Raw genomic sequence first — 17285 nt, 5'->3', positions numbered from 1 at the left:
TCGTTGTTGCAGTCCAAAGACAAGTTTGACACAGTTCCTCGCGCCTAACGCTAGTTTATCCTGTGTAAGTCTCTTTATTTCTCCATAGACCTGCTTAGCTTACTCAATTCTTAGGCCCCCTATACAACTCCATTCCCCCCTCCCATTCCCGACCCGCCCCGCTCCCCCTACACACACGTACCTTCATTACCTTAGTAACTATTACCTGCCTCACAAATTTTTTATATCAACCGATGCCTTCTATTAGTTAAGTTGTGCCATAAAGCTCTCTCTCCCTCAGTTCGAAACACTAATCCTTCATTAGTTACCTGATTTACCCCTTTAATTTTCTACATCTACATGGTTACTCCACAGTTCACAATTAAGTGACTCACAAAGGATTCTTCGAACCACCTTTAAGCTACTTCTCTAGCGTTCCACACTCGAACAGCTTGAACTCTTGAATCTTTCCGTGCGAGCTCAGAATTTTATTATTTTATTATGATGATCATTTCTTCCTACGCAGGTGGGCGCCAACGAAATATTTTCACTCTTTGAGAAGAAAGTTGGTGATTGAAATTCCAAGAGAAGGCCGTGCCGCAGCGAAAAAGCCTTCGTTTTAATGACTGTCACGCGAATTCGTGTATCATATCCGCGGCACTCTCTCCCTTATTTCGGGATAGTAAAAAACGAGCTGCCCTTCTTTGAACTTTTTCGATATCCTCCGTCAGTCCTATCTAATGCAGATCCCACACCGCATAGAAATACTCCAAAAGAGGGCGGACAAACATAGTGTAAGCAGTTTCTTTATTAGACTTGTTACGTTTTCTAAGTGTTCTCCCAATAAATCACAGTCTTTGGTTTGCTTTCTCAACGTCGTTATCTATGTGATCGGTCCAATTTAAATTATTCGTAGTTGTAATCCCTAAGTGTCAGTCGAACTCACAGTCTTTAGATTTGTGTGATTTATCATGTAACTGAAATTTAGCAGTTTCCTTTCAGTACTCAGGTGGACGACTTCACACTTTTCATTATTTACAATGAATTGTCACATTTTACACTTTACAGATATTTTGTCTAAATTATTTTGCAATTCGTTTTGAGCATCTGATGACTTCACAAGACGGTAAATGACAGTATCATCTGCAAAGAGGTCTAAGAGGGCTGTTCAGATTGTCGCCTAAATCGTTTATGTAGATCAGGAACAACAGAGGGCCTGTAACATTTCCTTCGCGAACCCCCAGATATTACTTCTATTTTACTCTATGACTTCCCGTCAGTTATTACTAACTGTGACCTTTCTGACAGGAAATCACGAAACCAGTCACACAACTGAGACGATACGCGATAGGCACGCAGTTTAATTAGAAGTCGCTTGTGAGGAGGGTAGGTGACAAAAGCCTTCTGGGAATCTAAAAATATGGAATCAATTTGACGTCCCCTATCGATAGCACTCATTACTCTGTGAGAATGAAAAGCCAGTTGTGTTTCACAAGAAAGATATTTTTTAATCCGTGTTGGCTATTTGTCAATAAACAGTTTTTTTAGAAGTGATTCATAACGTTCGAGCACAATGCACGTTCTAAAATCCTACTGCAAATCGACGTTAGTGATATATATATATATACAAATCAAACCCCACAGCCATGTTTCTCTGCGGTATTTGAAATCTCATCTCAGGCACTACTGTAGGATTTTTAATATTGATTTCACCAATAGATACACTGATATATATATATATATATATATATATATATATATATATATATATATATATATATATGCGGAACCTGCCTCCGTAACCGAGGTCGTTACCGGCACGGTAAGTCAGCGTGTTCGGTCAGAGGGTTAGCTGCCCTCTGTTATAAAGAAACTGAGTGAATGGCGAACTTCAACGAGTGCCATGGGACGTCCGCCCCGAACAAATGCAATGAACAATAACGAACAAAACGAGATAAAAAAAGGTCGCTAACGCACGCCTGTGCGGTGGCGCTGGACTCAGAGGTAAGCCGGTTCGAATCCTGGTGGTGGATAAAATTTCCGCTGTCCGTATTTGGCCGGCAAGGGGAGGAGAGGCGGTGGCGTAAAGTTTCTGATCACCAGTCTTTGCCCCAGGTCCAGGGTTAAATGCCACACCTCTCCCCAGTGTCTCGTAAAGTGAGGGAAAGTGACACTGTTGCTGTGGATCCGACCGTCGGCGATGCCCCCGGGAAAGACAGGTCGTGGTGAGTACGTCACAGTACACGACACTGCAAGTCTTACGAGTGCCAACAGCTTTCTTTGGCGAGGAGCGAATAACTATTTGAGATGAGTTTAATCAACCTGACTGCGTGTTTAAATGCATGCAAGCTCTCAATAGCGCACGACAAGGTGAAGACCCTTAGTGGGTCCCTTTTCAATTACATATCGGTTTCCCGTGGGCTTTACACGGGGCCGAGCTTTTGGGAAGTGTAGCGCACAAGCCGACTAGTGTGACATCACAAGTCCTTTCCGAGGCCCGTATTTCTCGTGTGCGCCGACTGTCGGATGCAAACGTTATGCTCGGCGGACCCCTTAGTGCTTTTCGAGAGGAGTAGGCTATTTGCTGGCACTGGGTTTCCCCCTCTCCCTTCCGTTCATCCACAACAACACGAACCCAACATACACTGTATAAGTACTCATCACAGAACCACACTACACACATACGCACTTGACACTTCCAGGAGGGCCTTGCCTTGAGTAGCGTTGGAGGATTGCTGCATCTGCTCTCCCTACACTCATTCCCTGAATATTGGACTATCTATCTGTTTATATACCTGTAATGCTAAATATAAAAAGATTCTGGTCAAGCTTGGCTGCTCTTTGGCGTTTCGGCGGCTTTTTACTGCTTTTTACGGCAGATACCACCTCGTGTATAGCGAGCAGCTCGGGGCTCTTATCATTGCCAAGGGAAGGTTGTAGGCACCTTTGAGAGAAATTTTAAACTTATGCGTCGTAATGAGAGACAATTATGGGGTTTAGAAACAGCGATCCTTTAATTTTGTTTCGCAGTGTAGAATTTGTGGTTACCACCACCACTACCAGCGATGACAACTTACGACAAATGATATAAAAATTGGCTAAATAACTCGCTAAGATCACGTTTAACGCTCGTAGTGGCTACGGCATTCAGATCAGAGCGCCCAGAATACTACTGAACGCTCATTGGCTGTCGGAAAATGCATGACGTAGGTGCGCAGAACAAGCTAACACTCAACCGCTGTCGCTCGTGACTGCGACTATAGCCAGAGGGGGCTGCTGAGATCCTGCTTGGCGTTGAGTATTGCTCTCCTGAACTTATCGATTCCACACTCGCGAGACAGTCATGGGGTCGGATCAGTACGAAGAGCAAAATCACGGAATGATGTCACAGTCTTTACAACAACGATCCCACCGCTGTCGAATTCCGTCGTGTGCTGGTAACAGTATCTTCTTCTTACAAGGGACATAACGTGATTATCTTACAAACAACCAAAATTCAAATGCGATTTATGAATGACAAATCCATACCGTCGGCTTCTTCCCTCTAGGCCACTGAGTGGTGAAAGATACACTATGTGATCAAAAGTATGTGTACACCCCCAAAAACATACGTTTTTCATATTAGGTGCATTGTGCTGCCACCTACTGCCAGGACTCCATATCAGCGACCTCAGTAGTTATTAGACATCGTGAGAGAACAGAATGGCGCTCCGCGAAACTGATGGACTTCGAACGCGGTCAGGGGATTGGGTGTCACTTGTATACGTCTGCACGCGAGATTTCCACACTTCTAAACATCCCTAGATCCACTGTTTCCGACGTGATAGTGAAGTGGAAACGTGAAGGGACACGTACAGCATAAAAGTGTACAGGCCAACCTCGTCTGTTGACTAACAGAGACCGCCGACAGTTGAAGAGGGTCATGATGTGTAATAGGCAGACATCTATGCAGACCATCACGCAGGAATTCCAAACTGCATCAGGATCCACTGCACGTACTGTGACAGTTAGGTGGGAGGTGGGAAGACTTGGTTTTCGTGGTCGAGCGGCTGCTCATAAGCCACACATCACTCCGGTAAATGCCAAACGACGCCACGCTTGGTGTAAGGAGCGTAAACATTGGACGATTGAAGAGTGAAAAAACCTTGTGTGGAGTGACGAATCACGGCACATAATGTGGCGATCCGATGGCAGGGTGTGGGTATGGCGAATGTCCGGTGAACGTTATCTGCCAGCGTGTGTAGTGCCAACAGTAAAATTCGGAGGCGGTGGTGTTATGGTGTGGTCGTGTTTTTTTCATGGAGGGGGCTTGCAGCCCTTCTTGTTTTGTGTGGCACTATCACAGCACAGGCTTACGTTGATGTTTTAAGTACCTTCTTGCTTCTCACTATTAAAGATTCGGGGATTGCGATTGTATATTTCAACACGATCATGCACCTGTTCATAATGCACGGCCTGTGGCGGAGAGGTTACACAACAATAACATTCGGTAATGGATTGGCTTGCACAGAGTCCTGACCTGAATCCTATAGAACACCTTTGGGATGTTTAGGAACGCCTACTTCGTGCCAGGCCTCACCGATCGACATCGATACCTCTCCTTAGTGCAGCACTCCTTAAAGAATGGGCTGCCATTACCCAAAAAACCCTTCAGCACCTGTCTGAACGTATGCCTGCGAGAGTGGAAGCTGTTATCAAGGCTAACGGTGGGCCAACGCCATACTGAATTCCAGAATTACCTACGGATGGCGCCACGAACTTGTAAGTTGTTTTCAGCCAGGTGTCCGGATACTTTTGATCACGTAGTGTACCTTGCGACAGTGCTTTAATCATAGTGTTAGATTTCATATTTATTTAGCTTAGTGTGTTTATGCATGCTCTAGTCCCGCCGTGGCGTTTGACTCTGTTATCATCTTGTGGTTCCGACGGCGTCTGTAACAGAGGTGCGTTCCAAGTGGAGAGCTGTCATTGAGTTCCTTTTGGTCAAAAACAAAACCATCGCAGGTCTTCATAGGCGCTTGCAGAATGTCTACAGGGACCTGGTCGTGAACAAAAGGACGGTAAGTTGTTGGACCAGGCGTCGGTCATCGCAACAATGTCGCGCAGACATGTCTGAACTCCCGCACGCCAGGCGTCGGCGGCAGACAGCTGTGACTCCTGCAATGTTGAAACGTGCGGACACTCTCATTCTAGGTGACTGACGAATCAAAGTCAATTACCTCGCTACTCAACTGGCCTTCTCTGTTGTTAGTGTTCGTCGACCAGTTGGCGTAGTCAAATGTGTGTGCCCGCTGGGGTCCTTGCCACATAATAGAAGACTATAACAGACTACGAAGAGCCATCTGTGCAAGCCACTGCATATTACGAGACTGATAGTGACAATTTTTTGTCGAACATTGTCACAGGCGATGAAACATCGATTGGAAACAAACCAGCAATCCATGGAGTGGGGCCGCACCACCTCTTCTCCGACGAGAAAGTTCAAAGCCGCACCCTCAGATGGTAATATTATGGCGGCGGCCTTCTGCGACAGTGAAGGGGTTATTCTGTTTGAGGTCCTCCCTTACGGTGCAACATCAACTCTGAACTGTATTGTGTTACCCTCAGACAATTGAAAAAAAAAAGACTGCAGCGTGTTTGTCGCCATAAAAATGCGAACGAACTTCTCCTTCTCCATGACATCTACAATCATAAAAAAAGGCAAGCTATATGTTTAAAAAAGCTGATAAAAATCCTCTTAACGCCTTTTTAAAAGAGAGTTTCCACTCCTTCCGATCTGATCATGCAAGCGTAGAAAAGATGTGGAATAATTTCAAAGAGATAGTATCAACGGCAATTGAGAGATTTGTACCACCTAAATTAATAAGTGGTGGTACTGATCCTCCGTGGTACACAAAAGGGGTCAGATCGCTGTCGCAGAAGCAACGATATAAGCATGCCAAATTTAAAAGAACGCAAAATCCCCAAGATTGGCAAAAGTTTTGCAGAAGTTCGAAATATAGCGTGTACTTCAATGCGAGATGCTTTTAATAATTTCGACAGCATCCAAGCGCCACCAAAATTGAAACCACTGATATGAGTACTCAGACTGACTTTCTCACAATGCATAGGGCAACTCAAACTGAGCTCCCTTTCACAGCTGCAACTCCCTCTTCCCCAAGCCGGGAGACGAGGCCGACTAAAGATCAACGGCAATGACATCCTGTGGTAGAGGCTGTGCCGGTGGCAATCCCAAAGACAGAGAAGAACAAAGCTCAGCGGAAACCAGTCCAAGAAAACATAGTTACTAGCTCTAGCGGAAAACTCACCACACCAGATACTCCTGTTGTCAGACTGCCACCAGTTGACCCAATTAGAGTATATCCCAATATTAAATTCACGATGCAATTAGAGAGATTAGAGCAGCCGACTACCCTGACCACTGCCTTAAGACACGTGGTCCGAGTGGGACACGAAAACGGTAGGAAATTCACCTTCTCGGTAATGGAGGCTGTGGACAGGATACAGCTTAAGTCAGTGAATCTCCTCACCGACTTCGGAACCCTGCGAGACCTACTTAAGAAAGTCTTTGAAAGACGAGGAGAAAAATTCGACCTTGACGACATCTATGAACAAGCAGTTTTGGCAAATGGACGTATTACTTTCGACTGGAGCAGACCTGGCCAAATGACAGAATTTGTACGTACTTTCCATAAATGACAAAAATTATCATCGGCCAACACTCACTACGGTAGACTGGTGATGCAGGACGTACGTAAGGAGGTGGAGGAGAGGAGACTGGATGTCCTCTGCCTGCAGGAGCCGTACTCCCAAGCTGGGAAAATAGCTTTCGCAGCTGCGACTTGGCAAGTTGTAAGTAGAAGAGAGGACCCAAGAGCGGCAATTGTGATAACCAACAAACTCCTGAGGGCTACAATACTGTCACAATTTACAACTAGCCACTGCAACGTCGTGGAGTTGCAATCTCCAACGGAAGTGATCATAATTATCAACATGTACTTCCAGTATGGGGACGACATCTGGGACATCTGACCACAGTGATCACGGCGTTGCAGGGGCGGAAAGTAATAATAACTGCCGATATTAATGCTAAATCCCCCCTATGGTACAGCGGCACCAGGGACCCAAATGGAGAGAAGGCAGAAGAGGTCATTATGGCTTTGCAACTAGTGGTGGCCAACAAGCCAGACAGCCCTCCGACCTATGTGGCGGGAGGTGGTCGAGGAACAAACATTGATGTGGTCCTGGTCACGCCCAATGCAGTCAACCTCATTCAACAATGGAAGATAAAAGAGAACGCCACCACTAGTGACCATAGGAGACAGAGAGAGCCGCTGGGCCATATGGTGGGAGGTGCAACACAATTACAAAAGAGCCGACTGGAAACGACTAGCAAGGGAGTGCGACATTCCTGCATTGCCAGAGGGTGACAGACACCAGGACATCGACGTGAACAAAAGAGCTGAGGAACTGGTGAGTGTGATAACTCGAGCGGTGGAAGCTGCTGTACCTACTAGGAGGAAGGCCATGGCAGCCTCTTCGTCACCATGGTCAGCCGAACTGGAGGAGATGCGCCGGTCTGTCAGAAGGCTCAGGAGGCACTACCAGCGCAGTGTCGTCTGGCTGGAAAGACAAAGGTGGTTGCAGCTGTACCGGGAAGCCAAAGACAGGTTTCAAAAAGAACTGCGCGAAGTGAGATCCAGGAGTTGGTAACACTTTGTCTTAAATCAATTGGCCTTGGACCCATGGGGTATCCCCTATAAGTTAGTCCGAGAAAAAATACGCTCTCCCATGGAGCTGTCGACCACCGGGCATGGGGGCGGGATGACGGAGTCTTGGCAGGAGACTGCTGAGGTCCGTCTCCAGTCCCTGCTGCCCGATGACACTGCGGATGGGGAAACCGTTCAACAACAACTGCTGCGTAATGACGACAACAATGAATATGACAATGCAACAGCAGTCTATCCCTTCTCTGAAGAGGAGGTGGCTGTCCATATAAGATCTCTAAAGAGAGGGAAAGCTCCTGAGCCAGACGGCATTGTGGCAGAGGTGGTGCAATTCCTGCGCCCCCCCCCCCTCCCCAGATAGTTGCGCCACTAACTCACCTCTTTAATGAATGCCTTAGGCAGAGAAAGTTCCCATGGATTTGGAAAACTGCTAATGTGGTGATTATCAAGAAGGGACCCGATAAAGACCCAGCAGAAACGAAGTCTTACAGACCAATCTGCTTGCTCAGCCTGCTTGGGAAGATCTTAGAAAGACTACTGGCTACACACCGAGTGCTGTGCAGGATGAGCAGCAGGCAGTTCGGCTTCAGGCCTGGGCGGTCGGCATCTGATGCAATCGCCCTGGCGGCCGAGGTCTGTGGCTCTACCCCGTACAAGTACGTTGTCGACATCATGGTGGATATAAGTGGCGCCTTTGACAACCTGTGGTGGCCTTCGCTCTTCTCCTGTTTACGGGAGAAAGAGTGTCCAGGGCCGCTATATGGGTGTCTGAGGAGCTATTGCAAGGATCGGGAGGTCTGGCTATCTTTCCCTAGCGGAAGAGTGGGAAAATCTATTATTAAATGATGTCCCCAGGGCTCCGTCCTGGGTCACCTGTTTTGGGACATACATATGGAGCCATGACTGGACAAATTACAGCAAAGTGATGTAGTGCTAGAGGTGATAGCCTACGCAGATGACCTCCTCCTACCGGTTGGCGGCAGTAGCCGAGAAGATATAGAGCCCAAGATAGAAAGAGCTATAGAGATACTGCAACTTTGGTGCCGAAGTACAAAGATGAAAATTTCACCAGGAGAGTCTACCTACCTTCTTCTGAAAGGACAGTTAATTCATAACCCGATAGTGAGGATTGAGAGCTCACCAGTTCTCCGGCGACGAGAGACTTGCTACCTTGGAATCATCATTGGTGAAAGGTGGTCCTTCGGGAAGCACATTGACACCGTAACCCAGAGAGCCCTTCAAGTACTCAATAACCTCATTTCCAATGGACATAAAAGATTTCATCTCCCACCACATCTCATTAAATTATACCACAATAGCATACTTACATCAATAGTGGGTTACGGCTCGGGAGTCTGGGCACACAGACTCACGAGGGTGGTGCCTGCCATAACAGTGAGAAGAGTCCAGAGGAACACGATAGTGAGATCAGTGGGGGCATAAAGGACAACGCCGGGAGGAGCCCTGTTAGTCATAATGAGGCTCTGCCCCCTGACATCTAAATTCGTGAACAGGCCGCATGGTACTGGACAAAGAAAGGGAACATAGAGAAAACAGAAGAGATTTTAGGCATCAGGGCTGGGAACAGGGTTGAGATCAGACTAAGAGGAGACCAGTTATGGCAAGAATCCTGGGAAGCTGAAGAAACCGGGCGTTGAACTTTTGATCTTCTTCCGGATGTTAGGGAACGGATGGGAATGAAATACTTCGAAACAACCCGGAGACTATTCCACTTTCTCACTGGTCATGGACCCTACCCGACAAACTTATGTCGATTCGGGAAGAAGGCTACACCTGCGTGTCACTGTGGTGTTCCGGAGGGTACTCCTGACCATGTTGTTTACGAGTGCCCCCTTTTCAATGATGTAGCTTCAATGTTACGTGACCAATTGCCACACCTAACTTACTCAGACAACACGACGCTTTTCAGACCATCAACAAATTGGCAAACGTGGTATCACAAAAAGTTTTAAGGGAATATCTGAGAGACCTAAACTAGCAAGAACTTGAGAAATACTTAACGCCTACTGAGTCCGGTACCCTATTCCCATACCGCCTGAGCGTGGATAGGCCGACTTCTACAGTCTGGAATTCGCCACGTTCGGGACTAGGGGGAGTGGGGTGCAACACCACCGATGAAGGACAAGCACCGAACTTGACTTTAGGATAGAATTAGTTGTAGGACTTAGATTTTAGGTACTTCATTTCTAGAAACCTGCAGCGACTAACGTCTTGGCCTGCCCAGTGTCAGGGGCACGCTCATTGGGTTTAGCTCAATGAGCAAGGCTCTACAAGTAGGTTTATACACTCCTGGAAATTGAAATAAGAACACCGTGAATTCATTGTCCCAGGAAGGGGAAACTTTATTGACACATTCCTGGGGTCAGATACATCACGATTACACTGACAGAACCACAGGCACATAGACACAGGCAACAGAGCATGCACAATGTCGGCACTAGTACATTGTATATCCTCCTTTCGCAGCAATGCAGGCTCCTATTCTCCCATGGAGACGATCGTAGAGATGCTGGATGTAGTCCTGTGGAACGGCTTGCCATGCCATTTCCACCTGGCGCCTCAGTTGGACCAGCGTTCGTGCTGGACGTGCAGACCGCGTGAGACGACGCTTCATCCAGTCCCAAACATGCTCCATAGGGGACAGATCCGGAGATCTTGCTGGCCAGGGTAGTTGACTTACACCTTCTAGAGCACGTTGGGTGGCACGGGATACATGCGGACGTGCATTGTCCTGTTGGAACAGCAAGTTCCTTTGCCGGTCTAGGAATGGTAGAACGATGGGTTCGATGACGGTTTGGATGTACCGTGCACTATTCAGTGTCCCCTCGACGATCACCAGTGGTGTACGGCCAGTGTAGGAGATCGCTCCCCACACCATGATGCCGGGTGTTGGCCCTGTGTGCCTCGGTCGTATGCAGTCCTGATTGTGGCGCTCACCTGCACGGCGCCAAACACGCATACGACCATCATTGGCACCAAGGCAGAAGCGACTCTCATCGCTGAAGACGACACGTCTCCATTCGTCCCTCCATTCACGCCTGTCGCGACACCACTGGAGGCGGGCTGCACGATGTTGGGGCGTGAGCGGAAGACGGCCTAACGGTGTGCGGGACCGTAGCCCAGCTTCATGGAGACGGTTGCGAATGGTCCTCGCCGATACCCCAGGAGCAACAGTGTCCCTAATTTGCTGGGAAGTGGCGGTGCGGTCCCCTACGGCACTGCGTAGGATCCTACGGTCTTGGCGTGCATCCGTGCGTCGCTGCGGTCCGGTCCCAGGTCGACGGGCACGTGCACCTTCCGCCGACCACTGGCGACAACATCGATGTACTGTGGAGACCTCACGCCCCACGTGTTGAGCAATTCGGCGGTACGTCCACCCGGCCTCCCGCATGCCCACTATACGCCCTCGCTCAAAGTCCGTCAACTGCACATACGGTTCACGTCCACGCTGTCGCGGCATGCTACCAGTGTTAAAGACTGCGATGGAGCTCCGTATGCCACGGCAAACTGGCTGACACTGACGGCGGCGGTGCACAAATGCTGCGCAGCTAGCGCCATTCGACGGCCAACACCGCGGTTCCTGGTGTGTCCGCTGTGCCGTGCGTGTGATCATTGCTTGTACAGCCCTCTCGCAGTGTCCGGAGCAAGTATGGTGGGTCTGATACACCGGTGTCAATGTGTTCTTTTTTCCACTTCCAGGAGTGTATTTTGACTAACACATATGTAACGCTGTAGGCAGTAGTAACTAGTTAATAGTTAGGTTTATTAAGTAATTCTTATAAAATTAAAATCAACTTGTTTTGCCCATTGCAATTATCCTGCAGCTTACTTTACTAATTAGTTACTTAAATACAACTTAGGAATTAGCTGTAATTGTAATCATTGTATCATTATCTGGACCCACTAATCATATAAGATAGTGGGTTAAAATTGTATAATTATTAAGATTTTGGAAATAAAGATTTTAAAAAAAAAAAATCTGTCTCGGAATCTGGAAGAAAATCTAGAGATATTCAGGTCATACATAAAGCAGCACCAGTGGCAAGACGCAATTAATGTCTTCACTGCGCGATAACAACGGTGAAGTCATTGATGACAGTGCCACTAAAGCAGTGTTATTAAACACGGTTTTCCGAAACTCCTTCACCAAAGAAGACGAAATAAATATTCCTGAATTACAATCAAGAACAACTGCCAAGATGGGAAATATAGAAGTAGATATCCTCGTTGTAGCAAAGCAGCTTAAATCACTTAATAAAGGCAAGGCCTCCGGTACAGATTTTATAGCAGTCAAGTTCCTTTCAGATTATGCTGATACAATAGCTCCATATATAGCTGTTATATAAAACCGCTCGCTCACAGGAAGATACGTACGTAAAGGCTGGAAAATTGCTCACGTCACACAAATACCCGAAATGGGAAATACGAGTAATCCGCTGAATTACAGGTCCTTATCACTAAGACCGAAATGCAGTAGGGTTTTGGAACATATACTGTGTTCGAACATTATGAAGTACCTCGAAGAAAACGATTTATTGACACACAGTCAGCACGGATTCGGAAAATATCGTTCTTGTGAAACACAACTAGCTCTTTATACTCATGAGGTAATGAGTGCTATCGACAGGGGATGTCAAGTTGATTCGATACTTTTAGACATCCAGAAGGCTTTCGACACCGTTCCTCACAAGTGTCATCTAACCAAACTGCATACCTATGGAACATCGCCTCAGTTGTGCGACTGGATTCGTGGTTTCCTGTCAGAACGGTCATAGTTCTTAGTAACAGACGGAAAGTCATCGAGTATAACAGAAGTAATATCCGGCGTTCCCCAAGGAAGCGTTATTTGCCTCTGTTGTTCCTGATCAATGTTAATGACATAGGAGACAATCTGAGTAGCTGTGGCCGGCCGGAGTGGCCGTGCAGTTCTAGGCGCCACAGTCTGGAGCCGAGCCACCACTACGGTCGCAGGTTCGAATCCTGCCTCGGGCATGGATGTGTGTGACGTTCTTAGGTTAGTTAGGTTTAATTAGTTCTAAGTTATAGGCGACTGATGACCTCAGAAGTTAAGTCGCATAGTGCTCAGAGCCATTGGAACCATTTGAACCTGAGTAGCTGTCTTCGATTGTTTCCAGATGATGCTGTCATTTACTGTCTTGTCAAGTCATCAGATGACCAAAACGATTTAAATAAGATATCTGTACGATGCGAAAAGTGGAAATTGACCCTGAATAAAGAAAAGTTTGAAGTTATTGACATGAGTACTAAAAGAAAACCTCTAAATTTAGATTACGCGATAAGTCACACAAATCTGAAGGCTTGTAACCTCCCCCTCACTTATCGACCTTAATGACAGTGAAAAATTAAACCACGTGTACCTAATGGAAATTTGGGAAAAGCAATCGTCGCCGGGGTTGATTTGTCGGTAAAGAGGGAGGAAAGGGTTACATCTAAATCAAAGGAAAAATGCTAATGAAACTGGTGGAAATTAATTTTGAAATAGGGGTACAGTTAAGAAAGTAAATGTGCGGCCGTTACGTTAACAATCAACTAGCGGTAATTAGATATTTGAGATTTGGGGGAAATTACGGTCGCCAGTCCTAAGGACAATTACTATAGTAACTGAAAAAGAAAGATTATTACACATATAATTAGCACTAGAAGCGTGGCAACTGAAGGTTGACAAGTGTAGTGTGAAAACTGAAAGTTTGTCAGAAGTAATAAATTTCGCTACACTCTGACTTAATTTAGCAAAAGAATTAATAAAACCGGAAAATCGAAAGTTAATTTAGTGACTGAAGTTAATAGTGAGCTTTCTTTCTGAAGCACATCGAAATTCAGTAAAATACGGTTAGTCTTGGACTACCTCAACAATCATTTCAAAAGCTACTTGAATCTACGCAATTTAGAAATAAGAGATTTAACTTTGAACTTGAATTAAATGATTCTGAACTATTAACAATAGTAAAATTTAGTACGTACCAAGCTGAGCTGCAGTCACAGGTAAGCTAAAATACGGTAACAAAACTCGCACTCTTAATTTGTGCTAGTGTAATCTAACTATTGTAGCCAGCTATGAATACTTTAACTGAACTTTGAAATTAAAGCAGCGAAATTGAATTATATTACTTTAATGCTGGCGTTTGAATTTCAACGACACTCGGGTTCATTTCGGAAAAGGAAGGGACCCTGCTTGGCAATGCAATTGGGACAATGAGCAACAAAGGTTCATGCTAAGTTGCTGTAATTTTGTGATGCAACAATTTTAAAAGTTTGAAAAGCTGAGGTCTGCCATACAGTTCTAAAACTTTACGTGCTTCCAGTCTTTCTCGTTGGTTGATTGAAGGTTTGAAGCCGTCGACCGAGGATGTGGCGACAGTCACTCATTGTCAGCCGTCGCTGTTGCAGAAGCTGGATGTTGGCGCGACTTCTTCTCGACAGGGTCACCAGACGAAACGGGCTCTTGATGTGCGCCAGATAATGCTTCCCGTCCGCGACACCATGTCAGAAACTATCATCGCAAGTCGAGCGCAATTACATTCTGCCAAACCCCGAAAGCGCGGCAACTCGCGGGAGCTTCACACAACACACCTGCTCCACTCGCTACTCCAGCCAGACTCTCTCTCTGCCCGCGCTCCACGCGACAGAGTTAACACTACCAAAGATCCTCAACACTTTGGTTCTCCACACGACCTATCGATGTATCCGTTCGATAGCATAATTTTCCCTAGGCCAGACCCAGTGTATACATACAAATAATATTCACAAAACAAACAAACATAAATGCATAAATATATATATATATATACAAACAGTAAAACAATTACAATATATAAAGAGACAGAAATGTCATATCTTGAGGTAACAAAGCAAGGAGAAAAAAATTATAGTACAATGGATGGAAATAGGAGGATATACATTTCCGGCTTTACAGGCTGTAAATTCAACTAAATACTTAGGGACTATAATTACAAATAACCTAAATTGGAACGATCATATAGATAATATTGTGGTTTGAGCAAACCAAAGACTGCGATTCAATGGCCGAACACTTAGAAGGTGCAACATATCTACTAAAGAGACTGCTTATACCACGCTTGTCCGCCCTATTCTGAAGTATTGCTGTGCGGTGTGGGATCTAAATCAGGTGGGACTGAACGGATGACATCGAAAAAGTTCAAAGAAAGGCGGCTCGTTTTTTATTATCCCGACATAGGGGAGATAGTGCTATAGATATGATACGTGAATTGGAGTGGCAATCATTAAAACAAAGGCGTTTTTTGTTGCGATGGGATCTTATCATGAAATTTCAATCATCAGTTTTCTCCTCCGATTGGGAAAACATTCTGTTGGCACCCACCTACATAGGGAGAAATGATCATCACGATAAAATAAGAGAAATCAGGGCTCGCACTGAAAAATTTAAGTGCTCGTTTTTCCCGTGCGCCATTCGAGAGTGGAACGGTGGAGAGACAGCTTGAAGGTGGTTCATTGAAACCTCTGCCAGGCACTTTATTGTGAATAGCAGAGTAATCAAGTAGACGTAGACGTAGACAACAGAAGGCCTCACACAAGCCTGTGAAACCGAGAGGAGCTCACAGACCTCATTAGACTGCTCTTCCTCACCCATCCTGCAGTCCAGATGCCGCACATTCCGACTTCCATCTGGTTCAGCCAATGATGGATGCGCTCCACGGGAAGCGGTACGTGGATGATGGAGAAGTTATTGATGCAACAATATGTTGGCTCCGACATTGACCAGTGGAGCGGTACTATAGGGGCATACACGTTGTCCCAGTAAGGTAGCGTAAGGCTTTTGCATTTAGCGGAGTTTATGTTGAAAAATAGGGTTTTGTAGCGAAAAGAGTGGGGAATAATACGGTGCATTGGAGCCCTGAAAAAAAGGCAGTCTACTGTCAGAAGAAAATGTGTTGCATTACTTACTGAACGACCCTCGTATATGGCGTTACTCCTACCTTCTTCTACTGCTACGCTGAAATGCTATTTATTTACGTATGCAAGTTTGTAGTACCAGTTCGTTGTACGTCCTCTTCAAGGAGTTTCAATTTTAATGCTCAGAACTATAGTTCTCGTTTCAAGTTTCATTGAATAGTCACTTTTTCTGTCCCGACAGTCGTCACCATGTGATACCATTGTTCGTATGCGCTGTCGAAAACTGTGAAGTTATTTCGCTGTGGGACGTGTGCGGAAAATCGTTAAAAAACGGCGAAAAATAGAATGTGCATAACGTTTCCGAGGAATTCTTAGAAAAAAATTCTTTCTCTGCCATTACGGTCGACGGCAGTAATAAATTCCGAGTTTACCGTTGTTTATCTGTCGAATGTATTCGATGCGCGGTAAGCAAAATGCAACACAGGCAAACTTTCCACTGGTGATTAAATCTTGCCCTGTCGCAGATAAAATATCTTGTTTGCGACGGTTTTTTCCGCTCTGTTATCATTGCTTGATTTCATGTGAAGCGTAATACCGGAGTTTTACGGTATATTAATTCATCTTTTTTTTTTATGGAGTTAGACGTTTTACTGTGCTGCTGTTAAGACACGGTCTGACTACAGTTGCAACCCAATCCTCGCATGGTGCTGATTGCAGTGATCTGCGAAGAGGGCAGCACAGTTTCACGTTGAATGTATGAGTAATGCGATGACGAAGAGATTAAAAAAAGTGTGACTGCAGATGTTGCGGCTTCCGCCAGTTCTGTTTTAAAAGGACGAACGTGGCGATAAGCATGGTAGAAATTAAAATGGCTGACTGACTTCCGATTCCCAATTAACAGGTACATTTGACCAAATTTGCTAATCTTCTGGTGTCTTTATACCTCGTCTTTTCTAGCAGCGGCTTCTAATTATTGGGAGATTTCGTTTATCGTACCGTCGACATCGAGGTCGTTAAGAGACGGAGCACAAGCTCGGATTGTGTCAAGGATGGGGAAGGAAATCGGTCGTTCCCTTTCAAAGGATCCCTCTCGGCACTTACCTGGAGCCATTTAGGGAAACTGCAGAAAATCTAAGTATGGATGGCCGGATGTGGGTCTGAATTGTCGTCCTCCCAAATGCGAGTTCATTGTGCTAACCACTGCAGTGCCTCGCGTTTCTCATTATTAATTAAAGGCTTGTAGGGGACAACAGGGGTGATGTATAGAAGTTAAACAGATCTGGTAAAATCTTGCATGTATTTCCATAAACGCCCACTTGGAAATGCGAGGGAGCTTGATAGAATTAAAATATCGGATACAACAAGCACAGGAATTGCGAAAATCTGACACAGTGAACGTCTTGCTGCATAATGATTGTTATTGATCACGAGAAAGAATAAACTGAAGCCCAGGCAGTGGCAGTACCTAGTACTATTGAGCAAGCGTGGTTATCTTTGTCTCCCCTACCGATCGACATGCAAACCGCTGCATTTATGATAGTTAACGACTGAAATAATAGCAGTTGAATTACCTTTACTGCAAAACAAATGGAACCGGAGTTGTAAGATTCATGGCTGCTACAGAGAAAAGTAGGCAAACTCAGAAACGTACAAATGGTGGCAACT

Source organism: Schistocerca cancellata, chromosome 3 (genome assembly GCF_023864275.1).
Source record: "Schistocerca cancellata isolate TAMUIC-IGC-003103 chromosome 3, iqSchCanc2.1, whole genome shotgun sequence".
Taxonomy (NCBI): Eukaryota; Metazoa; Arthropoda; class Insecta; order Orthoptera; family Acrididae; genus Schistocerca; species Schistocerca cancellata.
Note: the sequence above shows the minus strand (reverse complement) of the source record.